The 27,903-nt window shown below is 42.5% G+C and overlaps 1 protein-coding gene across 3 annotated transcripts in view; it reads left to right on the top strand.

Annotated features, from left to right (window-relative positions):
* Positions 1-27,903, top strand: part of CEP15 (centrosomal protein 15) — a 228,297-nt gene that overhangs the window by 145,582 nt on the left and 54,812 nt on the right. The gene's annotated exons all lie outside the window — the stretch shown is intronic.

The raw sequence follows: 27,903 nt of genomic DNA, 5'->3' as shown, positions 1-27,903 counted from the left end.
GCACCACTAACGTTTAGAATTGGCTATAGAATTTAATTCAGGCATTTCCAATGCATGTTGATTGTTAGAAACAAATCCTTATATTCATTAGCACCTTAGATGGAGTGATCAACCAAGCAGGCTGCAAATCCTGCAACAGTTCTTTGCAGTATCCCAACATAAGCTGCACACTTCATGATAATTGATTTGAAGAACGGCTTCTTTTCTATACCACTTCACAAAGAGTCACAACACCTGACTTCTTTCCTATAGCTGTGACCAATAGCCTCTCTGAGAAAGTTGCATTTAGAAGTTGTGCCCGTTAGCCTCTCTGAGGAAAAGTTGCATTTGGAAGCGTACCCAATTGCATTTAGAAGCTGTGCCCAATAGCCTCTCTGAGAAAAGTTGCATTTAGAAGTGTGCCCAATTGCATTTAGAAGTGTACCCAATCACATTTAGAAATTGTGCCCAATAGCCTCTCTGAAAAAGTTGCATTTCGAAGTGTACCCAATTGCACTTAGAAGTTGTACCCAAAAGTCTCTCTGAAAAAAGTTGCATTTAGAAGTGTGCCCAATTGCATTTAGAAGTGTACCCAATCACATTTAGAAATTGTGCCCAATAGCCTCTCTGAAAAAGTTGCATTTCGAAGTGTACCCAATTGCACTTAGAAGTTGTACCCAATAGTCTCTCTGAAAAAAGTTGCATTTAGAAGTGTGCCCAATTGCATTTAGAAGTGTACCCAATCGCATTTAGAAGTTGTGACCAATAGCCTCTCTGAGAAAAGCTGCATTTAGAAGTGAGCCCAATTGCATTTAGAAGTGAGCCCAATTGCATTTAGAAGTGTACCCAATCACATTTAGAAGTTGTGCCCAATAGCCTCTCCGAAAAGTTGCATTTAGAAGTGTGCCCAATTGCATTTAAAGGTGTACCCAATTGCATTTAGAAGTTGTGCCCAATTGGTCTCTCTGAGAAAGGTTGCATTTAGAAGTGTACCCAATTGCATTTTCAAGTTGTGCCCAATAGCCTCTCTGAGAAAAGTTGCATTTAGAAGTGTACCCAATTGCATTTAGAAGTTGTGCCCAATAGCCTCTCTGAGAAAGTTTCATTTAGAAGTTGTGCCCAATAGTCTCTCTGAGAAAAGTTGCATTTAGAAGTGTACCCAATTGCATTTAGAAGTGTGCCCAATTGCATTTAGAAGTGTACCCAATCACATTTAGAATTTGTGCCCAATAGCCTCTCTGAGAAAAGTTGCATTTAGAAGTGTGCCCAATAGCCCGTCTGTGGAAAGTTGCATTTAGAAGTGTGCCCAATAGCCCGTCTGTGGAAAGTTACATTTAGAAGTGTGCCGAATAGCCTCTCTATGAAAGTTGCATTTCGAACTAGAGTTGCAAGGTGGATTAGAGTGCGTGAGTGTGTCGAGCAGACAGGAGTGTGTAGGGCAATCTTGAACGCCTGAAATGAATAAAAATGCATAGAACGGACCTGATCGCATAGAATTGCGTGACGTACATAATATGCTTTGGAATGCAGGGAACATTTGAAAGAACATAGATCATACCACACCCCACGCTTACTCTCTTCTTTACACCACCATTCAACTAGAACACAGAGATACTATGACACCATTCGGTATAACTGTTCTCATATCAACATCTCCCGCTCACTCCCCATCACTCTTAAGTAAACACTGCTGGTTTCACACCCCCAGCCAGGCGTTCTCCTCAGGCCTAACACAGCCACACTCGGTCTGGATAAATCCTGCCAGAGCGAACACATACTCCTGATCTCTCAACCACCACACCTACCGCTAAGAAGCAGCTACCACACTAATTCCGCACCAGCTGCACACATACCTGGTGCGCACATGCACCTTTGGACTCTCTCTACTCTCTCTACTGACCCGAACTTCGGTTCCCAAGGGCGTTCAACCTACCAGCGCCTCCAGACCATACCAATGGTATATAAGGTGCTATATAAATGCAAAATAACATAACCTAACTATATAGAACTGGAAGTGGAAACGCACGAGATTACCACAGGGGTACTGTGAGTCACCATCTATCTTTAATGGGGTCCTTCAAATGGATCTGGGCAACCTACAGATTGAGCACTGTCATACAGTACGTAGATGACAATTTGATTTGCAGCAAGACAGGAGACTAGTGTCAAAATTACACATTGTATTTACTGACAGTATTAGCAGAAAAGGGATATAAGGTGGACAAAGCAAAATTGCAATAAGGATCTGTTATACATAGAACAATTGATATCCCAGGACGGATGAATGGTGACTCCAGAAAGGGCAGAGGTTGATTGATTGATCATTTGTATAGCACCTATACACAATGTGTTTCAAAGCGCTTCACAGAGGGAGGGAACATGGGAGAATACTATTACATTCTTACAAGTCCTTGAAATAATTGGAATGTGAAATAAAAGATCATAATCAGCCTGGCTACATTTCAGATAGTGCAAGTGCAAAGGACTAGTTGAGGCAAAGAAGGGAGGGCAGGATGAGACAAAACAAGCAGTAACATTAGTATGCCTGACGACAATTGTTGTAGTGCATGAAAAACAAGACGAGGGGTGGTAGGGGTGGGTTGGAGAGGGTGGAGGAGAGGAACACACAAGCGACTATCATAGTAGGTCAGAACGACGATTCAGAATAGTGTAGGGGGAGTGGGAGGAGAAGACAAGGAGGGATAGACAATCCGGCAATTGGGAGGGAAGGGGAATGGAGGGAGGAGAGGGCAGATGGCTGCGAAAGACAGGTGGCTACGATTACTATGCAAGACTGCAAATGAGGTAATGCCTGAAATTCACAGGCAGAGGGAAGAGGGAAGGTCAAGGGAAGTAAGGGGCAACCAAGACAAACAAAGGCGTGGAAGGGGGCCACAAATACAGTCACGGGTGGAAGGGGGGTAGGTGGGGGGTACATACACACTCGCAGGCAGCCGGGGGTGGGTGGGACGCACATAAACACAGGGGCGCTGATGCGGCGTACCGTGGTGGACAGGGGTAGACTGGGCCCCATTGTGGGCCTTAGCTAGTGTGGCTGGCTCCTGCCTCCCGGTTGCAGCCATTGGCTTAAGGGCCAAAGGCAACAAATGGGAAAGAAGGGTAGGAGTTGGCCCAGAAGCAGGAAAAAAAAATCATTCATTTTCAGTGGAAACACGAGGAACGGCCATCTTAGAAGGCCTTAAGGCATAGTGGTAGTAGGCAGGGCAAAAACATTAAAATGAATAAGCCAGGTAGAAAGGGTGCAGAGCGCATCATGCTGGTCACACCAGCCATAAGGACAAAGGCACGATCAGATCGTGCAATTTCCAACACAAAATGTAGTTCGCTCGCCACGGCACAGAAAAGTCAGCAGAATGTCATGTTCCTTAACCCCAGCAGTGCGCTGAAAGTTGCACCTCTGGCGCGCGTGTAGGGTGCTAGTGAGCAGAGGGAAGGTGGCTCCATCCGACGAGAGTGCAGGAAAGAATAGTGAAGATGGAGCAAAGAGGTGATCTGTAGAGCACAGGTGCCAAAGATAGTTAGAGAGTTACAGCAGTGTCTAGGTCTCTGGGTATTTGGCTATAGCACATATACAAGGCCTTTGTTGAGCATACTCCAAGAAGCACAGAAGGGGAATGGCAAGCTGTCATGGACACAAGAAATGACGGATGTATCCGAAGAGCTGAAGAAAGCAATATGCACAGCTCCAGTGCTGGGGATTCCAGCCTATCATGACAGATAAGACATGCATCATTAGTTTATTATAGTGGACGTTTAGAACCAGTAATGCAGGGACATTCCCATTGTGAGCAAGCGCTGGATGCTGCCACATTTGCGGTGAAAGGTCGGCTACAATTACTATGGGGTGTAGTACCACACTTTACGTGAAGCACCCCCTCTACGCTATTCTCAAAAAACCCAAGAGCATGTTAACAATGTAAATGTCCTCTATATGCAAGGTGATTATCTCAAATCCAGCAATCAAAGTAGTAAGGGGTAGGACTGTAAACCCGTTAACATTTGTCGAAGAACCAGTGGAGGGAGGAGACTATGTACACAACTGTACTAGATGCATGGAACAGTATGAACACATTCCCAAGATGGGGGAGAAGCCTCTTGATGGGGGAGAATTACAGGTCATCGACAACAGGGGAAAGACATACAGGGACAGTAGTGGTGACATTAAAAACCGACAGTACAGCAGAAATTATAGTAAGCACAAGATTGCCCTGGCAATTTTCAGCACAGGCAGCAGAATTAGTAGCATGCAAAATGGAGCTAGAAGCACGCAAGTGCCGGGAGATTACAGTGTATTCCGACTAAGCATACGTGACGTCTTCAGTACACTCTGGACTGTCACAATTGCTGAGGGGCTTCCGACGTGCTAACGGCACACAAGTACAGCACGCGCCCCTATTGGGCAGACTAATAGAGGTACTTCTATTATCAGCAGCTATAACAGTCGTAAAGTGCCAGGCCCACATGAGTGGGGAGATGCGGAAGCGAAGCACACAGCATATTTTTCAGAGATAACAAGACTTTGATGCACCATCAAACACACATGATCGTGTGAGCAAAATGATTTTAAAGGAAGAATACAACACATTATAAGCTACACAAATAATGGAACTTCAGGGGAAGGCTCCGGCAGAAGAAAAGCAGTTTATGGATGAGAAGGGGGATGTTCAATTTTGTTTGTTTTTTACTGTGTGTTTAGCCAATGAACTGACTTAATACACATAAATTGAACAACATTTCATATACACAATTCTTATGGATTAAGAAAATGTCTCTATTTACAAATCAAAATAAACAATCATAAAATATATCTTTGTTACAATGTGACCATACCTAATCATTTTAAATTGTAATAACTTCAATAAAGTTCTTTCATGTTCTGCTATCATATCAGAAACGATCTGTGGTCAACCATTCATTATAGTCCATGAATTTATTAGCCTTATTTTGCATAAATCTTCTGTTCATTTGCACAAAATAAGGACATGATGGTACAATTGTATCTTACAGTCATCACATAGATTGCACTTTGCTAGCGCTGATAGACCCTCTCGAGCAGAAGGGACTCCACCAGTTTTAATAAGATTTAGTCTTACTCTTAAAAATACCCTCATAAATTTGGAGTCAGGAAATTGGGACAGATAATTTGGTAAATAATGCTTCAGTTTGTCGAAAACTGAGAGGGATTTGTATATTTTGTGACTTCTCATTTGAGTAATCATTTTGATCCAGTCAGCTCGGTATACGGCTGACTTTACTTCCTCTGGATTGTCCACCAAGCTAGTTGTACTGCGATCACGTTCATCGAAAAATGTACATTACATGATTGTTTAGTTGTATTAGATGGCTATTTTGACCATTGGTGATTTCACAAAGAACATTCCTATATAGGGATTCTTCGGTGGAAATTTGTATGCATCTGAATATGTTCAGTATTTTCCAATTTAGGCTCATATCTGAGGCTAGTCATAGGATAGCTTCATAGGATAGCGCACAGTGAGAAAAGACTTGGTTCCATATTTTTCCTTTGACTCGTTCCCAATTCATCATTTGTGAATTAGGAATATTTTCGAAGCCCCATAGCAATGATGGAGCAAACTTTGCTTTGTAATAGTTATGTAAAGGGATTACTGAAAATGTACAGTAGGTCGTAAATATTTTCTTCATCTGTGCTGTTGATAGAATAAGCTTATGTTCTATATCCTCCTTTTGAGCAACCCTTGACTGAGCTGATTTCATTTTGATTCCCAAATATATCAGATCTTTCACTTGGTATTGGTTTGTTCTGCAACAGCCATTTATAGTTGCTGATGTGGGTTCTATGATTTTGAATTAACCAAATTTTCTGATTTAGCAGGGTTAATCAGTAAATAGTTTTTTCCTGCATACATTTCAAATGCATTTAATTGTTGCTGCAGACCTTTCGGCGTGTAATCTCCCAAGACAATGTCGTCTGCATATGCAATCCAGTGGAGGGTCTTTTGCACTTCCTAAAGGATGACCAGATAAAGCATCATTGAAATCTGCTAGTGGCAGGCGGCTAAAATACATCCCTGCCTCACGCCTCTCTGTAGAGGCAGGCGGCTAAAATACATCCCTGCCTCACGCCTCTCTGTAGCTATCTCATCAGATAAGTCACCTTGGCTTTTAGTCTTATAGAATAGTAGGGTCTTGATAAAGACTCCTTAGGATTGCCAGGAGGCTTTTAGGAATTCCCCACTTATCAAGTTTGCCCATAATTGATTTCTATTAATAGTGTCAAAAGCTCTTGACAGATCTAACCATGCTCCATGTAACAGACGTCCTTGTTTTTTGTATAATTGGCTGGAGAACACTTGCATTATTGCTCCGTTAAGGGAGGTGGAAAGTCCCTTGCGAAACCCAGTTTGGAATTTTCTTTAATATCTGTGCACTGCCAATCCATTCTTATAGAATTCTCAAAACTACTGAGGCAAATATCTTTCCGTCCACATTAAGGAGGGGGCTAATTTGCTGCATCTCCCTGATCACCCATCATATTACGTATAGGACTGATAACTGCACTCTTCCAGGACTCTGGGAGTTTCTTAGTTCTTAAAGATGTCTTTAAAGACTGCTGTTATAATGGTTGACCATGATTCAATGTTTGTTTTAAGAATTGAGTTTGTTGGACCATTGGGGACAAGAGCTCTTGAAGCAGAAGACTTCTTAATCCATAATTTTACTAAGTCTTTATCAAAGAATAAATTCTGCTCTTATTTGGGCTTTGTAAATATAGAGTTTCCTATTTTCCGATTTAAAGATCTCTCTAAAGTAAGTACACCAGCTGTCATTAGTGATAACATTACTGTAGCATTCTCCAGCTGTGGGATGTAATATGTAGAATGTAAACTGTGAAATGGGAAGGTGGAATCTATGGGGAGATTCCTGATAAGCCGGAAGGACTTTGATGACAGGGCTGGTGGGGCGTACATATTATCCAGAAGGATACCAAATAAAGAATGTTTGTATGCACATACCTGTGTCTAGGATTCTTTCCATGGTGACGAGGATCAAAGAAAATTGATAAGACCCCACTGCAGCCCCACATAGTAGCCGTGGTACCAGAGCCCCTACATGGCTCACTGATTATCATCCGTGAAGTGCTTCTGCAGACACTCAGCTCAGAGTGCATTACTTGCAATTTCGCCCAACGACTTGACACTAACATTATTCATGAGAGGCCCTCCTCTTTTGCCACAGCGCAAGCGTCCCTCCACAGAGGGTGTGACCAAGTCCTAAGCAACACCTTTTTGCATGCCTCCATTTTGGTTGCTGGGCAACGATATAAACAAAGCAAGCATCCAGCGCAATGCATAATTGAAGACTAAGGAAAGGCCCTTACTACGTCTTCCTTCGTGCAACCATCTTGGTTACCTGGGCAACCATTCCAAGCCTAAGCAGTCTTAACTGGTTCCTACTCTAACGCGTAAATGAAGAGAGACCTCTTTTTAAGTTATAAAGCAGTATCTTCTAACAAGGAATGCACTACCTCCTATAAGCGCAAAGCCGACAATGACATTATACTGTCTGTAGTGCGTTAGTGTTTGCAACAGATTACATAAACTGTTACTTGCATTCACGCTCATTGCTTATCCTTCGAAGACTTTCAACAATAACAACTGCGTGCAGTATTTGCATCACATTAATCGGGCAGATTCAAGGAGATACAAAACCCACTTTGAATACAGTTCAAAGGACAAGATTAAACAATAAAGACAAGTGTGTGATGCTCTGCAATGTGCAATGCAAGAACAGCATTGATAAAGATATTAATACAGCTACTCTTTCAACCGCATTTCTGAATAGCAAGTTTGAAAATAATTCACAAGTTACTATTAAAATCAATATAAGTGTGGATCGACACCTACCTTTACAATGGCTGCACAGGGAGTACCACCTCCCAGTTACTTTTTAGAAGTACAAGGAGAGCCAAATATACCTTGGAAAAGATGGAAAAAATAGATTTGACCATTAGGTACTAGCTGTATATGGATTACAGTTCTCATGAGAAAGAAAGACATGCCTACTGATGCACTGTCTTGGCAACTATGGTCAGTAATAATTTGAAAACCTACCACCATTGTCTGATGAATCTATAGGTTTACCTGAATATGAGAAATGTATGAAGATGCTAGACAAGCACTACGAGAAATGCATAAGCGTCATTCTGGAGAGGTATCATTTTGGGAAAAGGAAGCAAGCAAAGGAAGAATCTGTGGAGCAATACATCACGGCTTTGAGGGCTGGCAGCCTCATGCGATTTTGGTAATACGTTGAACGAAAGCTTAAGGGACCAATTCATGCTGGAGTGAAGTCATGAGAAAGTGAGAGAAGCTTTATGGGCCAAAAGTAATCCCACTATTGAGTTATAAGAGTGGCAAAGGAGGATAAACGTGTGTCAAGGAATTGGAAAAAAGATCTTAACTAAATGAAAAGAAAATGCATGAGAGACAAGTATTGGCAGTATCAGCAATACAAACGAAGAAAATTGAAATGAAACATAATTTCAAGAGAGCGGGATAAATACATTTGTAAAATACAAGGACAAAAAAGAAGAAAGCAAAAAAAATGAGGCTTTCGCTGTGATAATCACAACCATTTTGCGAGCAGTGATGCCCAGCTATCAAGTTCGTATGCAAAAGATGCAACAGAAGGGGACATGTCACCTCATGTTGTAAGACACAAAGTGAAAACATAGCTTGTTTTGGTGACTATGTAAAGAAATGGAAGATTGCACATGTCTCATTGAGTGTACTTCAGATGACACCTTTGCTGTTCAAGAAGATGACACAGATACAGAACCAACATCTGGTATTGAAATTGAAGGCATATAATTAGCATGGTCATAGGAGCCAAGTATACTTTACTACCCAAACATATTTTTGAGAACAAAATGCAAAATAATGTTTTTCTTAATCCAGTTGACAATAAGACCTTTAGCAAATGGGGGTAGAAAAATGGACATTGAAGGCTGGTTCTGGGCCATTCTAAAATGTAAAGAAAGATTGGCTAAAGGAAAGGCCTAAGTTTCAACGAAGGGTAGTAATCCACTTTTAAGTGGGTCACACCAGAGAAGACTTTAGATAAAACTTGATCCCAATGTTGAAGAGTGTGTATGCCATAGAAAACATCAATGATTTGTCACAACATGCTGTTTTCCGCGAGCAATTGGGAAGTCTCAAGGGATTCATGCATAAGATTAGAATAAAAACAGGTTAATTTCCAGTAGTACAGAAATTATTAAGAAGTGTTCCACTAGTCATTGAAACTGCTGTAAAAGAAGCATTGTTGTCTATGCAAATACATAGGGTGATTGAAAGAATAGAAGCTTCTGAGTGGGTTTCTCCTTTGGAAGTAGTACCCAAACTTAGATTGTGTATTGATCTGAGATCTGTTGATAGGTGAGTGATACCGGATAGACATCCATTACCTAAAATTACAGAGATGTTAGGCACCATAAAACATGCAAGAGTGATGAGTTCTTTAGATCTAAAAACTGCTTATCACCAAATTGTACTACATCTCTTTTCTAGAAATGTAACTGCATTTATTACCCTAGAGGGTTTGTTTCAATGCAAATGCATGCAGTTTGGTTTAATATCGGCGGCCATGTTACATGATGCGTTCGAATATCAACTGTTTCAGCATATGGATGACGTCTTGTACTTCCAAGATGATGTGTTGATATATGAGAGTGATAAAATTACTTTGAATTTGGAGTTGAGATTGGTGCTTATGGTTTTCCAGGAACTGCCTGTATTTTTTTGAAACAAGGGTATTTAACATTATTTCTGCATCCCTTTTGAAGGGGCAGATTTCTATGACCTCTTGACCAATTTCTGTAGTTGTTTCTGAGAGCTTCTGAGAGCTTTCTCCTCTATCTTTCTATTTATCTGGGACATTTTGGTGTGTTTTAAATTGAGAATGGCATGTCTCAGGTCTTTCTTCTTTTGCCATGAGATTTCATCAAAGACATGAACATGTTTTCTAAAGCCACTTAGTCTAATTGAGCATGGCTGACCCATTTCCCACAAAAAATGTGTTCAGGTGTTTGGGTTGCTGATTTTATTTCCAAATTTCATCACGTTTTACATAGTCTTTTCCTAGTTTATTATTTAGAATGTTACCATTTTGTTATTTTTAATTCTGTTTTTAGTATTACTTATTACTAAATTTGTCTAATACATCTTGGTATTCAATCAATAGTTTCAAGGTCGCAGAACGTTTTTTGTGGTCACTAGAACAGACACCTAGAATGTTAGTATGTCCAGCATTTGAACAGGTCAGCGGAGAGAAAGAGCGAAGAATGGAGTGGCGTTCCCGTGTGACCATATTGAACGTGCTGGCACGTCGCCTTTGATATTACCGTTAACCATTTTCTAATGGCAATTCTGTGGGGACTAGATCCATTTATTGAGTGTCCTTTGTACGCAGTAGACTCGCCATTTCCATTTAAAGCTATGCATTGAGCATTCCGGTCGCCCAGGATCAAAATGCCTGCACCAACATATTTGTCTATTACCTTCAATAACAAGGCAGATAATTAGTCCGCGAAATCAATTAGGTTTGAATTTGCAGAGTTCCAGTACATATTTAACACAATACCAGTGGGATAATTTTCAGAACTAATTGAGATTCTTGCTGCAAGAATACCCAATCGCCCGGTTGGAGTCATTTCTAAAGACTTAGGGCCTCATTACACGGTAGGCGTTGAGCCATGGCGCTATTAGCGCCATGGCTCATGCCGGTAAAATACCGGCACCGCCTTGGTGGAAATGGGATTTACCGCCCCATTCCAAGGTTCCCCCTTCCACCATTGCCCTTCCCCATTCCCATTTCTGCCCCATAGGGCTCTATGGGAATGGGGAAGGCGCTAATTACGGCACCGCAATTTTGCGGTGCCGTAATTAGCTCCGAGGTCCCTTTGCGGGTTGGATTTTAACGCCTGCAAAAAGCAGGCGTTAAATCCCCCAACCCGCAAAGGGACCTTGTAGTAAGGCGGTAAGGATTTACCGGTACCGGTATTTACCGGCTCGGTAAATCCTTACCGCCATCCGTGTAACAAGGCCCAATATCTTGTTAGTTCTTACTGACGTCATTAAGCCACCAGCAGGTCTGCCCAGGTTTCTTTTTATGGCCAATTCCTCTGTTATTAAAACCGTCTATCCTTAGACGTTCCAACAGCCATGTTTATTGAAAAATTGTTAGGTCATAGTGACCGAATATTTCATCCTTTGCAGATTTCAACCTGAAAGATCTGGAACTCCGCATTACCCAGCCCTCTAGATAAGGTGTGTATTGTGCCTTTTTACGCATCTAATTGTAGCCAATACGGATTATTTCATTTTCTACTGCGTACCATGTACGCTGTATTTATTCATTTAAAAAACATACTTTCCACCACTAAATGGCAATATAGCATTTCTTTTGTCATAGCCTTTCTTATGCATGATAATTTCCAACTGAAAGACCACAAGTCCCCTTGCAAATGTGTGACAATTAAAGAGCAACACAATAAAGCATGCATCCTTTTAAAATGTGATCATACCATAACGTCTAATAGCTTCATATGCTAAAAAGTCAAATTTACTTCGAGGTCTTTAGTTGAATGTTCTTTAACCATACATAACAACAAGGTGGAGGTTTGTGACGAATCTCCAAACCTAAGTGAGTTTATGGCAGAACTTATTTTTTTGTGTGTTTTAAAGCGCTGAAAATATAGTGGGTAAATTGGGATGTTTTGCCTTTTGCATCTTATAGTTTTCCATTCAAGATGTGGAAAATAATGGTACAGTGATATTATTTCGGCTCAACATGCTGTTATAAGGATTTAGATGTTGTCATGATGCTTTACTATGCAATTTGTTTATTTTGCATGTGAACTCTATAGGACACTATTATTGTAGATCTTGACACCCAAAACGTACATTTTTGTGTTCCCAGTAAAACGCGGAAGAAGGTGGCTGTTCACAAATTGAAAGAGTGGGTTAAAATCAAAGCTTTGCTCTTTAGCGTAACTATGTGATCCTGGGAAGATAATGTAATTTCACCCTGACTTCAATTGCAAAAATTGGAATGATTATAAATTATAAAGTTTACACCCTTACAATAGGACCGTTTTAATAAGTGTAGGGACACATTGGTGTATCCTGGTGCTCCTCTGCTAGTGGCTCCAATACTGCTGCATATAATTGCATTATTGCTGCACTAGCCCTCCCACAGTCTTTTAACACTGTATTTGACAGGCCAACATAGTCTCACCAGCCACTCAGTGCACCAGAAATTCTACTATAGCACTGTGGTAGAACCAACATTACATTTTCTCCCCTGTTGCTCCCAGCCTCTGAAGTTGCTTGGGCCATGCAGAGTACTGCCCCACACTCTGCAATGTCCTGTTTTGGTATGATATGGAGTCGTTCATTGCACCACTTTCTAGGACCTTCAGGATCTGCAAGAAGTGGGTGTTTTAGACTCAAAGGAGAGAGCAGTTAACTGATTGTAACATTGAAGCTGCACTAGAATGGTCTTATTACAACGGTTGATGAAGGTAGATGCCCCTACACAAGTAAGTTTGCCACTCCTCCACAGTCTCTGAAGTTAGTGCCTCTCCCAACATTTGAAAGGTTAGCCCACCCCTACATTTTAGCCTAGGTGCCCTCATGGATGGGTGCACTTGCATTTTGTTAGGCAGAGGGGTGAGCCTTTCCCCGTAATTGGCAGCGTTAAAGTTTTACTGTGCTTGTTCAGAAAAATGTACTCTATAAACACAGCAAGACTTTAAAGCTGTTACTTTCAAGAAAGTCCTCCATCACCTCTCTGCATATTGTGCTTTAAAATATACTAACTGATAGTTGGTCCCCACACCAGACCATGGGGGCAGGTGGGTAGAAAAGTGGGGGCAGAGCTTCCAAGTTTGCCCTGCCTATTTTAGTGGCTCCTCCCATCACAACTTAATCCCCCCTCCCCCCGAAATGTAGGTTTTGTTGCGCCCCTGCATGGGAGGGAGGTCGGGTAGGTCGGCTCACTCTCACAAGCCACCCCCACCGCTCTCCTCACAGTGCTGAAATAAAGGGGCGGGAGCTAACACATCTGCAATAATTCCTTTACTTGCTGCACCATGTCCCGTTGCAAACCTGCTCTGTAATGTATAATTTATAAAGTTATGCTGGCTGTAGTAAGATGTGCGCTTGCTGGTGGGCTATACCATGAGGGGTGGGCTGTTACCCCATGCAGGGGTGAACGGTTCCATTACCCTGCACGAGAGATGCGGGGCAGCCCGGGAACTGAATATATTTGACATTAGCACATGCAGGGAGGCCATGTGCCACCAGCACATGCAGAAAAGAGATGCTCAGTTAGCATGTACAGAGAGGAGATGTGCTGCTGCATGTGTACGGAGGCTATGCCAATAACATGTGGAAAGGGAGTATGTGTTCTTACATAGCACTTTTAGCAAAATTCCTTCAGCTTTTAAGCACCGTGGTAAGTTATTATCCCAGTTCGAATTTTATTACAGCAAAACCAAGCAGAATGCCAGGGGAGCACTGTTGTGGTGGTGGCTGGTGAGGACGTGTTCGAGTCAGGCTGAATAAGGGAAGGGGAGGGGGAAATAGGGTACACATTTGGCCCCAGTACATTTTGTCCATTTCCAGCACTGATAGTAACTTGTGTGAACGGTCATTCTTTATTATTGCATTTCTTGTAAGAAAGAAGCGACTCCTCTGCGGTTTTCCCTCTGCACCACATCCATCAAGGCTGCTTCAGCCCTCCGCGTAATTGGAACTTGGGAAGTGCAGGCCGCCTTCCTGCCCGGTAGCTTTCCACCCTTTCTTTGGATGCAATGTTAGCATGTGCTTTGCCAACATTAGCCTGTGCAGCCTGGCAGAGAGGAGATGTGCCATTATAGCATGGGCAGAGGAGATTCTACGTTAGCACTCGCAGAGAAGAAATGTCCCCTAGTACGTACTTAGTAAAGATGTGTCATTTGTATGTGCCAAGAAGAGATGTGCCATTAGTATGGAACAAAAGTGCAATTGGCATGCAGAGCCGAGATGTGCCGTTAGCATGTGCAGAGACGGGATGTGGAGTTTGCACATGCTAACTGCCCATCCCGTTGCTGCACAGGATGTGCAGTTATTACATGCAGGGATGGGATGTGCAGTTAGCATGTGCATAGACGATACGTCCCATTAGCATGTGGGTAGAAGCGCATGCTAACGACATGCCCTCTCCTCTGTGCACATGTGCGCAGTTAGCACGCATGTACAGAGTGCTGCCTCACTAGTATGTGCGCAGAGAAGATGCCCCATTAGCAGACGAGAAGAGATGTGCCAATAGCACGCCCAGAGAAGAGATTGAGGTCACTATGGGTAGATATGTCCTGTCAACGTGTGCATATATCAGGCTTGCTAAGCAGAACGTGTTCTATCAATACTTGAAAACAATGTCTGCCATTAGCGTATGCATAGAGATGTGCTTGTTAGCATGCACACGGTGTAAAGGTGCGATTTACACATGCAAATTAACCAGATTTGCTCTTCAAATGCTAACAGCACATCTCTGAAAATGCTGAAAGGAGATGTTCCTTTACCATGTGCACAGAGTACGTGTCATACTCGTTATTAGTACCCGGCGAGGGCGCAATCAGAATGCAAGAGCCATTCTGATTGGCCCTCGCCGAGTCATTACCAGGCCAGGAATCCCTCTGTCGGGATTCCACGGCCTTTGTCCCCAGCGGGGGGGGCGTGGCAACCCCTCAGCCAATGAGGAGGCTCGAAGCGGGGCCATCCCCGCTCCGAGCCTCCCCACGGCTGAGAGGCTGCCTTCGCACCCTGCTGGGGACTCGGTTAAGTCTTCTTCTTTTTTTCTTTTTTAATTCCCTTCCATTTCCCTCCCCCCCCACTCCTACTCCCACTTACCTTATTGTTCCTGCGTCCCCGGCGGGGGACGAGGGAAGCATCCAGCCGTGTGGAGACTCAGAGCGGGGCCATCACGACTGGAGGCTTCCCTCGTCCCTCGCTGGGGACGCAGCTACTTTTTTATTTTTTTAATTCTTCTTCTTCTACCCTGCCCTCCCAACCCCACTTACCTTCTTTTTGATCCTTTTTCGGGAGCGGACGCGCTGGGAACACTTGTGTTCCCAGCGCGCCCTCTCCGTATGGCCGCCATGGAAAGAGAAAACGGACTCTGTTTTACCTTACCATGGCAGCCATTTTCTTGGTCGTTTCTAAAACATGCTTTTAGTGCCCCGGTCACGCAGATATTGCGGGCTGGGGTACTAATAGCAATATGACCCTCGCGTAGGGGGCATTACCAACTCAGGTAATGCCCCAGGGCCTTTGTTAACTATAACTATGGACCCCAGGGCATTACCTGAGTCGGTAATGCCCCCGCCGCTCGGGTCATATTGTTTAAGTATGTGTCAAGCGGAGATGTGTAGCTAGCATGTTCAGGGAGGATGTATGCCATTATCAAGTGGAGTGATGTGCTGTTCCTATGTGCTCAGACGGGATTTGCCGTTTGCATGTGACGTGAAGGGCCCTGCGCAAGCCAGACAACTTTGATCTACAACTCTTTTGGTCTACGGGTCTGATTTTACGTATACATTGGATATATGTGTTGGATACGTTTTACTCTCTTGCAGAGGTGAAAACTCATTTTTACTCTCTGGTTTTTGCATTTACTCTCTAATTTGAAAAAACATGCGTAAAATATTCCCACCTCAAAATCTTATCTGGAGCACTGCCATTACCCACATAACTGATTTTGTGTCTAGTAGATTCTCTTTTTTGTTTATACATGAGGAGGTGCTCGATTTTCTAGTCTCGAAGGGGCATCATTTTTGGATGATTTCAATAATCTTTCTTTCTTTCACCTTTTCGGTCTGTTGGCTTTCTTGATTAATAATTGGAGTGCTGGAAACATCAAGCCCTAATTCTGCAAACATCTGCCTGAGATAGCAGAGCCTCCGCACCCATTGTGGTTTTGAGACCGAATTCCACAATGGAAAGACAACCGATCCAATATAATTTGAGGAAAAGAGATATAGATCTGGAAACCTTTTCGTGATTAATAGTATACTGCTCCCAAGGGGGGGGGTGATAGTTCATCAAATATAGGTGTATTTTCCTTAACGTTTGGGTGATTCAGTTCTTCTTGAATTTCAAAGTCACCACTCCTTCCCCTTTGATATTTTAAGTTCTGAGATTCTTGAGAAGACATGGGCATGTTTTGATCTTTAATTGTTACTGCTGTCTTGATTTGATCGAATGGTGACATGTTCTTGCTGTGCTGTTCATGCATATTTTTGACAATTATTTTACGTTTAGAAAAAATTGGTCCCCAAGTTTTTCGCTTATCGAAGTTAGCGTGCTGGTTTTTATCATCACCACCTTCGATAGGATTGGATCTATCTTGCCCCATACTCTGGTGTTTTGATGTCACATTTTCTAATCCAATTAAGGGTTCATACTTTTTGCATTTATAGAACATTGATCAGTATTTTTAAGGAAATTACTTTCTTTATCTTTTTTGCGTGCTGAGTTGACATTAGTTTGATCTGGGTCAGTTGTCCCTTGGCTCTTGTTTTTGTGCACTTTTTTTTGTAGGAGCAATGTTATTATTTGGAATTGTTCAGAGATCTAACAAAGGACGTTTTTATACAGTTCTTAATTTTTTGTCTGTTATTCTTTGGTTTTTTGTTCAAACTGATAAGGATTTTAAAGGGATGTCACACACCAGACCAGGACTCTTGATACTGGCCTAGGATGCAGCGCACAATCAAAATACTTTAACTTTATTTTCTAAGAATTCAGATTGAGAAAGTACCCAACCCGTCTCACCCCCCCACCCCCCCTCTTACAAATACCCTGGGCCACAATGGACCGTGAAACAGGCAAGTGGATAGTAATACAAGATTTATTTTAAATTCAAATGAAATCACACAAATTTAATACAGGGCAGCAATCACCAGTGTGGTGATGATCACACTGTAAAATGATAGAATACACTTAGTTTGACCTAATATAACATACAAAAAGCACAAATGAATGAATGCAATATTACTTTTCGGATAGATAGCACCCCAGTTACGATTACCCCCTGCAATACTCCCTGAAACCCCTGTTAACTGTTTTTTGGGTGGGTAAAAGAGTCCGGTATACTAGGCAGCAAACAGAAGTGAAATCGGGCTTTCCCCAACGAAATGGGGGGCAAAATAGGATTTAAAAACCTTTGCAATTGCACAAAATAGCACTCGGAATGACTAAATATTTAATTTACATGTGCGGTTGAATGAATGAAGTAAATATGAGTTATAGCAGTTTCAGGGATTGTAAAACCACTAGCAAACTACAAGGCAATGTACTAAAAACGGGCATACAGTTCAGAAAATCTAATTTGAAGTGAAAACACAGTGCAGCCAAATCAAACGCGTAGAAATTGCATTTGCTAATTTACACGTGTTCAAAATGACAAAACTGCTTGAAAAACGGGTGCAATAGACCGAATAGGAATGCTGTTTTTATGCTGAGTGACAGATACACATCACAGGGATAATATGAACGTGAAAGGGTAACTCTAAATGGATCACTGGATGAGATTCTGGACAAGGAAGGAAACTCGGTTTTTATACGGAAAACAGTTGCACAAGGAAAATCAGTTTTTGAAAGGTGAATGTAGTGATACTACAACTATATTTTTGTGACTATATTATCAAGAAGAGAAACGCTTCCCGTGGGAAAGAGGTTAAGCTGCATTTTTAACCCCCACGCCGATTTCTGTTTATGTGAGAATTAATTAATTTATTCCAAACATTACTAAGGACTTATGCAAGTGACGATAAGAATGTGGAAGAATGACGCTAATGCCTGGAAATCAAGATACACAGAAGGTTTTGACAATTTTAAATAGCTATTAGTGTACTTTCAGAATTACTTATTGAGTAGAACAAAGGGCACAATATCAGAATGGGATATACTACATTTTCCTATGGGACGGGTTGATAGATACAATAAGCACTTGAATTTGGAATTTGGGACTGCCAACCGGGTATCTGAACAGCGAGGCAAGGTCTGGTCACTGTACACAGTGGTGGGCTCTCCAAGAAGGGACCAGCTCGCTCTGGTCTGGTCACTGGACAATAAGGTGGATCAGCTGGGCTCTCCTTGAATTATTTGTATTTTTGTGGGTTTTTTCTGAATCAGTGGTTCTGCCTGGAGAGGGTAAGCTAGCCCTGGCCTGGCAGTGGAATCTGGAATCTTGCAGGGTGAGTAATAAAAATGTCTGGCTCTCTGGATATGCTGCAGCTGGAATCAGAAGAGTCAGTGTGTCCAGAGCTCCCCATGCCTCCCCTTTATGTAGGTATCATGACATCACAGGATTTTACGGTATGTGCTTACCATGCCCCAGGCCCTCTTACAGTTAATTTGGCAAAATCAGTTATGACATTAATATCACATTTTTACAGTTGTGGCGCTTTTGTATATCACATAGGCACATTCCATATTTGACACCAATCATGTCACTCCAACTCACAAGTTTATACGAGGTGGTTTAGACCTTTGGTGGGAACCGTTTCACCTAAAATTCTACAATTTGTTGCACTGAAGCATATTAATGTGGGTCATATTTACATCCAACTTTCATAACTGGGTCCTGTGTACTTTTCACAGAAATGTCATTTTTCGGGCGTTTGAGTCCACAACCTGTCAAAGGTCTACATGGCCTTGTTTTAATAGCGTAACATTTCCATTCGTACTGTCAACATTTTACATTGCTAAGTTTTCAGGTTACAGAAATACTAGATTTAAGAAGAAATGTCTTTAGAACCAAGTGGGCCGGCTATACCCCCAAAGAGGGGCAGTCTTCCAACCCTCCAAGCCAAATGTCTTTCTCTGGCCCACTAGCAGAGAGGTTATCATGACGATTTCTTTGATCCTGGCAGTTGCAGCAGAGGAAAGGTGTTACTAGGACCTCACACCTATGTGTCCTGGAAATCCTTTGTTTCCTGCTAGAGCAGTGCCGCTTCTAATGACAAGCTTGTTACATTCTCCCCCTTGGTCCATTCATAGTTTCTAGGGGCTGGTCCCCTTGGGGGAAGATGGTTCTGTTCACAGGAAAGGCATGGGCCCTCTCAAGCCATGACCTGTCAAACCTGTTTCTTGCTGGTTTCACAGTAATTTTATTTATTTTTCTTTCCCTTAACCAAAAAGCAAGTTATCAAGGAAGAAATATTAGATGTATATTTTAAAGCAAGCCCCCATCACATTTCCATGCTAGCACAAGACCTTAGTTTACCATTCCACTTTTAAACAAAAAGCACCATTTTACACATGGTTGATTTTGCTGGCATGTCACTTTCAAATGTGGCTTTTCCTGGTATCTTTATTCTGAGCATTTCCATGGCCATAGTCAATTTCTACTATACATGAATCTGTTCACAACAAGGGTCCAATGAAACTGACATGAGCAACGAGAGAGATTCTTATGCAGGGTTTAGCTATGTCATTTTGTAGCAAAAAGGAAAGTGTTTTGCGTATGGCTTGGAGTGAAATTCTGTTATTTCACAGATTTTGCCTGACACCACATGCCATTCAGTGAGGAATGCCCTTATTTGCTGGTATACACCCTGAATATGGGTGTACATGAATGTGTCTTACTGGACCAAACTGGGTAATGTTGCAAAGGTGAAAAAGAGCATCCGGGCATTTTAAAAGGCAGAATATTTTTCTTTTTCAATGGGAAATTTTAAACTGGCAGCATAGCAGCGCTGCCTTTGACGACTTTTCTTTGGTGCACATAAGGAAAACACTGGCAGCCACTCTCGGGATGTTCCCTGTTTCATCCTGCCCCATGTGTGCTTGGCAAAGACAGGGCAGCCATCATTTTTGTAGCTGCAAAATGCAGTTTTGATGCAAGGCAATGGTGCTCAACGGAGCCAGAGTGGCTATTCTGCTGATACTGCTGAATTGCAGTTCGGTGATGGAGGGGAATTCTGCTGGGATGGTAAATGTACCCTACAAAACCTATTAGGAATAGAAGAGTTGTGACTTGGATCTCTCTTTCCATCTTTCTTGCGTTGCTTTCTGCATTGGCTTTGCTTAGTCATTTGCCTAACGGACCTAACGCATACTGGTCTTAAGTCTGAAGATGGTGTCTCATGTTCAGGCCTGTTGATTACGTTACCTGCCATGTGTGATATTTTCTTAAATTCCTCAAGTACGGAATCTGTGAGTACCGTGTCATCAAAAAGATCTTCTGATTCTTGCACATGTACCTTGGTTATCACATTTACTGTTGCGTTAGTAGGAGGATTTGTGTTCTTATCAAAAGTGTCTCTGTTCAGGCAGCTTTCAACATGAGCCAGAGAGTTTATAATTGAATCATTTTGTCGATGTTGTCCATTTTGGAATCTTAGATTGAATTCCACTCTTTAGATCCTTTATTTCATTTGAGAAGACTGTGTTAAAGGCAGATCTCAAACTCTGTCGCTGCCCTATAGTTGAGGTGAGTCGGAAACACATAGGAACCTCTCATAATCCTATTGTCTTATCACCTTTGATCCGAGTAATGGATTTCACCAAAATTACGAAAGTAATTAGAAGTCTGCGAGCCCCGCCAGACTGCAAAGTTTCATAAAGATTAGTTAAAAAATAAAACTTATTAAGTGTAAAATAAGTGTGCCTACTTCCCAATCCTTTTCCCAAAGGCAAAAAGGTCAATTTATGCCAAGCGCACAGCCCAAACCGATGGACGGATTTGGACCAGGTCTGAAACGTAACGTTGGCATGAAGCATTCAAAACAGTGCTCTGCTTGGTTTGGGGTTATTCTGTGCAGTAGTTATTTAAATATTTGACGGAGAAGAGGGTGCCACCCTTGACCCAAAAAATTGAGATCTCCCATGGTGCATTGCAGGGTCATGGTTTTCAGAAAGGAAATGACTGCCTTCTTGTTTTTCTCTCAATGCGAGAGATATTTGCGGCTATAGCCAAGGTTATGGGAAAAAGAAAAACAGTAAAAAGCTATTTACTGGTAACAAAACGTGCACATGCCATCCGGGTATAGGTGGTGAGATGGCTAGAGGGCACCAGTGAAATTCGGCAGCTGGAGGGGGTTCCAGAGACCGAGTTCGCAACACAAAGCTTTCTGTAGCCTCGGCTATAGTCGCGAATAGCTGACATTTGAAAGCAAACTGAGCCACAGAAACCGAAACAGTGTGTTCTTGGGTGAAAGGGAGAGGGCAGATGGGTTCCACTGACCCAATGATTAGTATGTGGAAAGAGAACAACAGTGGTGTATGCATGAATGTTTTATCTCACATAGCCGCACATTTGATTATTTTCACCCGTGGCTAAAGATGCAATGTGGAAAAAGCTGTCTTTTTTTATGTGCATTTTTTTATTGTCTCTTATGCTTTTAATATTTTATATTCGGTTTACCAAAAGATATAGAGACACTCTGAAACAGTGTGTTGACAAACGTGAACGCGGAAGAGGGATGTCCATGGTGAACTGTTTATAAAAGATTTGTGAATGCTGGAAGAGCCATAGTGCACCCGGCAGAGGGAGGCTGAAAGCAAAGCAGGGTAAGCGCCTGGAAGAGGGAGACCCAGGGCTGAAGAATCATCACCCCAAGTATAAGTGGAAGAGAACTTTGTGGTCCATGTTCGAGAAGTATCGACGCCCAGAAGAGGGTGGATCCAAAGGTGAAGAATTCTCAGCCTAAAATACCACAAGAACGGAACCTTTGGTGTTTAAAGAGTTGAACATATCAGGCCCTCGGAAATCAGTGAGCTAAATACCAGAGGCCCTGATAGTGCGGAGGACTTTCTGTGGATCTGAGCCTGCAGAGGGGATCCAGGGGTGAAAAGTATCACCCTAAATTACATAAGGAAACAAACTATCATTTGGTAAAATACCTTTTATTTTGTTATTGTGGATACATCAGGTCCTCGAAGGCAAAACACTTTAAAGTGAAACGAGACTTGGCCATCAATGATCCTGTAGCTGAAAGCGGAACTGTCATCTTGTGCTAGGGAAGCTTGAGAGTGTACTTTGCTCCAAGATCCCATCTTACCCTGTGCTCAAAACGTGTGGAACGGAAAACCAGGCTACTGTGAACACTTCTTTCTTTCTCCTTAATATTATCCCACACTCTTTTGTATTATTTGTTGGGATTGGCAATAGGTTTTTCTTAGTATAGGCCCTTTTTATTTGACACAATACCACTAAGATTGCCTTATTTTTTCGTATGATGGTCGACGCTTGCTCCCATCTTAGATTTAGGTTTAGATTAGGCGTTTTTCCAACCGGCATACAGTTTAATAAACACCATTAAACTGTGATCACTTATGTCTCTTTACTGTTGCCAACATGAGTTCCTTACATAGCTGACTACATTAACACCCATAAAATAGAACTATGCGCCATCACAGAGTCTTGGCTGCATGAGGCTGCAAGGCCAGCCCTCTCATTTGCTGTTCCTGCAGGTTTCAGCATATTAAGAGCAGACCGCAAGAGCACGAAGGTGGGGGCCGGGGGGTCGTGGTTCTGATCTATGACCATTCCATACAAATTCGCAAAATTGAGAACAATTCTGAGTGTGAAGTGCTATGGGCAAAATTTGAGGTTGACAATTAGCATCTTTCTTATCTATAGGCCAGCGGAAAAGAAAATCGCACATTTTAGCGACCGAGCTTGAAACCAAGAGCCAGAATTCTTATCCTTGGGGATTTTAACTTTTGCTTTGCAGATGTCCTGTCCATGATGACCAGGAACACTCTGCTTGATCTAGGTTTCACCCAGCACATTTCCTTGCCTATCAATGTTAAAGGGAGGGTATTCGACTGGGTACTTACCCAGAACATTACTATTAGGAAAATTGCAAATAAGCAATGTCCATAGTCCGATCATCACCTGTTGGTATGGACCATGTCCATACTGACCCCTCTCAAAATTAGGTATGAAAGATGCTGGGTTTCATATAGAAACCTTAGTAACACTAAGCCATGCGCTCTGCAACCATTCATTTCCCCTGTCATCGAGAATCTGGTTAACTTGGACTCTGCTGAATATCTGTCAGTTGCATATCGACTCAAACTGGAAAAGGCTGTCAACAGCGTGGCTCCTGTGAAATCAAGTCTGCAAACAAAATGGCCAGATAAGAAATTATATTAATAACCTGAAGAAAATCGAGAACAAGCCTATGAAGCAATGGGAGAAATCTAAATCCATTGAGTATAGAACCGTCTACTTCCATGCTGCTAAACTGTATAAGCTAGCCATACTTGAAGCTAAAAGAACGTTCTGTGACCAAAGAATTCTGGGAGCCGACTCAAGTACTAAGTAACTTTTAGAATCCTTAAAGAGCGTTGGAGTATCCTTGCCCCCTTCCTTCACAGATCGATAAAGATGCCAATTGGTGCACAACCATTCAGGACGCACTAACGGATATAATCAAAAACATTCAGGAAAGTATGGTTGTGGGAGGCAGTATGGGAGACCAATATAGTTTCTTTGACCACTATCATGACCTGTCCTGACTTCAATTTACATCCTATATCGGATCATCACCTTGCTGAGATCCTTGCAAAGCTTGGGCCTACCAACTGTAAAGGGGACATTTTCCCTGCTATTGCAGTCAAGTTGTCTGCTCCTTAGTTTGTCCTCCTCATAACTAAATTCGTAAATGCCTCCTTCAGGGAAAATTGCGCCCCGAATGGCATTAAACAGGCGTGGATTCCCCCCCCCCCCCCCTGATTAAAAAAAACAACCAAATAAACCAGAAAAGCCCTCCTTGGATCCTAGCTTGCCAGGTCATTATCAACTGATTACTAACATGCTACATACTACTAACAAGTAACGTGTTACTTCAATACTTGACAAGGTAGCGCAGGCACAGATCGAGGAGTTTTTTCGAGCATGACATCTTGGGACAGAAACAATCCGGCTTCAGATGGGCCCGTAGCACTGAATCTACCTTACTTGATCTGAAAGATCATGGAGAAAGGGAACACATCTATGCTTGTGTTGCTAGATCTATCCGTAGCCTTTGATTTGGTGGATCATAACATACCGATGGATAGACTGCACAGTTTTTCTCCTTCAGCCGCAGCCTGGCTGAAATCCCTTCTCTCCGTTCGTAAGGCCGGGGTTTTCTTTAACAAGGCTAGGGCAGAGGACTTCTTGGTCAGATGGTGTTCCGCAGGGCTTGTGCATGTCGCCCACACTCTTCAACATCTTTATGCTCCCTCTGTTTGATCAGTTAGATAAAGCTGGCATTATATATGCCAATTATGCAGATGACACTCATTGCCTTGTGCCTCTTACGGGAACTATGCCAACGACTCTGACATCTGTCTACAACCGGTTTCAATACTGGATGTGAGAAAATAAGCTTAAGCTCAATGATGCCAAGACAGAGCTGATGGTTCTTGGTACAACTGCTCAATTGCGTGAAATGAACTCTGTATTTCGGTTGTTCAAAGTGGCTGGGTGACCCTTAAATCCCAGTGTAAGGTCAATACACTAGGGGTCTTCCTAGATCAAGAACTTACCATGAAGGCCAAAGTCAATAGCCCTGTTTCTAGCACTGCATATCATCTGAAACTGATTGCTCAACTCCATCCCTTTTTTAATGCACTCAGCTGTGCTACCATCGTACATGCTATTATAGGGGCTAAATTGGACTACTGTTCAAGCCTCTGATACTCTGATATCTGACTCACTTGCTAATTATCCAAAATAATGCTGTGCGTGTTGTGGAGGGCCTACAAAGATCAGATCAAGTAACTATGACCTGGAAAGCCTTAAATTGGCTTTCTATCTGCAGCAGGATCATTTTCTGTGTGCACTGCATTATGCACAGATGCTTGTATGGCCAGGGGCCAAAATGCCAGCTCGCAGAATCCTAAGATGAAACAATGCTTGTCTCCTGGAGATCCCTGTATCAAACTTGCTTTTGTGGCACAGGGATCTTTCCAACTTGCTGCGCCAGAAATCTGGAATGCTCTACCGCCAGACTTGAGAGCATGTACCTCGCTAACCACTTTTAAGCGAGGGCTAAAAACAACACTGTTCTCCTAATTCTGTGGTACTTCAATTTGTCCCTCACCTGAGTCTCTTTTTACATGTTGTGTTGTTAGTCCTTTGTCCCAATTGTCCCAAGTGCTACCCGATTACCGGCCAGAATAATTACCAATAATATGACAAGTCATTACCAGTCCAAAACATATATAAACCAAAACAGGTTACCATACTAATTAATCTAGCAGAACTGACTGCATTAACCTAATACACTCTCCAGACCACTCGCCTTTATAGGTCACTAGTCACCTGACTTGTTCAAAACCGAAGAGCCTTCTATAACTGATCATTAGGCCACCCAGCCAATATATCCCACCTCCTGCCAATAGAATGAATTATTTCATTAGCCCTTAGTACTTTGTGAAAAACCAGATGGTGTCTCACCCGCTAGTCCCTGGGGATTTGCCATCCAGGTGGCTAGGACATGGCCATCGCTTTAGGATCCAGCTCCTGGGGTGGACCAGTGCGGGAGGATCACCTAGGTGAGGGATCTTCAGGAGTGGGATGCCAGATGGCGAGGAGTGCTATCCCTCCCCCTGTAACGCCTTTACCCCATCCTACCAGGTAGGATATGTGGGTATGTGGTTACTTTACCTCCCCACCCTCCTTTCCGCCACAAACCCTTTCACACGGACAGCCCGCTCTGGGAGAAAACAGACTCACACCGAGCAGTGTACTCAACATGTCCCGCTACTATGGTCGGTTGAAGTCAGGCAATTACTGACAATCACTCACACCTGACCTCCATTAAACTTCCCCACACGAATAAAAGGCGAAACACGAGAGCACACTCAGAGCGAGACAAATCACACGAAGGAACAGCAGTTTTGAGTCCGCAGCTGAATGAGGGGAGAAAGATGGCAAACCAAGAAGGGTTCGCAAGGATGGAAACACCCTTGACCTTTTTGGCAAGAAACTGTTACTTTCAAGAAGCCTTTGAGTCAGAAAGCGTAAGGCCAGGAAACCAGACTGAAGAATCCTGCATTGTGTGTCGGACATACAGCGTAACTGACCAAGGTGGGGAGAAGCAGCCTGCCGTGGTTATCGCCCTTGGCTCCAACAATAAAGAAACGCCAGCTAGATTAACACAGCCGGTGAGTTGGGTAGACCGATGCAAGACCGGTCTGTGTTGAAGTCAAGGTCGCAAGCGGCAACATTGTATGACGAGTGCTGGAACGAACATTGTTAAGCGAGTGTGATGAAAGGCATGAGCAAAGCTAAACTGATGACATTTTTGAATTTGAGAATGAAACATAGGATTCCGACAGTGGTCCGGCACCGTGAATGTGCTCAATCGAAGGTCTCTGTATGCTATCCCGCCAAGAGAAACGAAGTAGAAGATTGATAAGAACATTGTGTAAAGTGAATTGAAGTGGTCCTGCGACGATTTAAGCAAAACCCATTGCACATTCGAAAGTGTTCGATTTTGATATTAAGAGGATCCGAGCCTGAACGAGGGAGACCAAGTGTAAACATTGTGGTAAAAAAGGGGTCCAAGCCTGAAGGAGGGAGACCAATGATGAACACTGGAAGCAAGAACCTGTGCATGTGAAGATCCTGATAGGAATGGAACTTTGATATTTGTGGTATAAAGTAATTTCATCGTCAGTCATTTTATTACTGACTTTTAAACAAGTACAAATTTGCGAAAAAGGTTATTGAATTTTCTTGGGGCTGGGGAAGGGTAGGTAAGAGGTTGGGGGGTGGGAAACAGTTAAAAATAGGTGGGTGACGGGATTTGGGGGGGGCATTTGAATTGCTTTTTCATAATTTTGTACTCATTTAAAAGGCAGTCGTAAAAATGACTGACGATGAAGGAAAATACAACCTTTATTTGTTACGAAAGGACCGCTGCAGTAAGAGACTGTTATTTGAAAAAAGGCTTTGGCAGAAAGCCCTGTTATCTATGCTTTGAACTGTATTCTCGTGCCAGAGAAGCCAGACTGTGTGCGAAGCTCGAACGTGCCACCTTGCCCCATGCAGAAAACATGGGGTAGCGAAGCCAACTGCTCAAACCGTCCTGACATATTATTTCTTGAAAACCTTTCATTTTGCATACACTATTGTACCACAACCTTTTATATTTAGAAGTAAGGATTGGCAATAGGTTTATTAGAATGGGCCCATTTATTAGACTTGACTAGGACTGCGTTATTATTATTTGATTGTCGTAGTTTGCATCCATCCTTAGATTTAGGCATTCAACCAACCCATTGAAGTTCAATAAACACCCTTGAACTGTGATCAGTTGTGTCTGTCTTCACTGTTTTATACCATGCTTTCCTTACACCTTCCATAATGTCACTTCCGTTGCTGTGTCATATAATGAATGGCTTATGGTCTCAAGATTCCCACTGAGAGGTGTAAGGATTCCTCACACCATGACGTCTTTGCTCCGTGGTTTATAACTGTCCTTACTATTCTGAGCCGTCACGTGGACCACAGCGAGCTAGGCTCCATTCCCTGCTGAACAGCACTTTTCCAGTACCATCAGCTGCTCATACGCAAAACTCACTCAAAACAAGTAGGGGCAAAGCCAAACCTTTAATTATGTGAACCAATGTCCCACAGAGTATGCTTAACAAAAATATTTCTAAAGATTTTTTGTACATTTTTTTTTTTTTTTTTGGTTAATTGTGCTTATTCATTCATTGATTTTTTTTTTAACTTTATTCCCTTTTTCTACATCTTCAAGTCTACCTACTGGCTTTTTCTTGATCTGTGATTTTTACACAGATGGAGAGAAGAAGTAACGTATGTATTCACCAAAGCTTTTGATGTATTTAAGAAAGAAGTGTCACG

This window comes from Ambystoma mexicanum, chromosome 2p, assembly GCF_040938575.1.
Source record: "Ambystoma mexicanum isolate Mex_15411 chromosome 2p, UKY_AmexF1_1, whole genome shotgun sequence".
Lineage (NCBI taxonomy): Eukaryota > Metazoa > Chordata > Amphibia > Caudata > Ambystomatidae > Ambystoma > Ambystoma mexicanum.
Note: the sequence above shows the minus strand (reverse complement) of the source record. Positions and strands in the feature narration are given on the sequence as shown.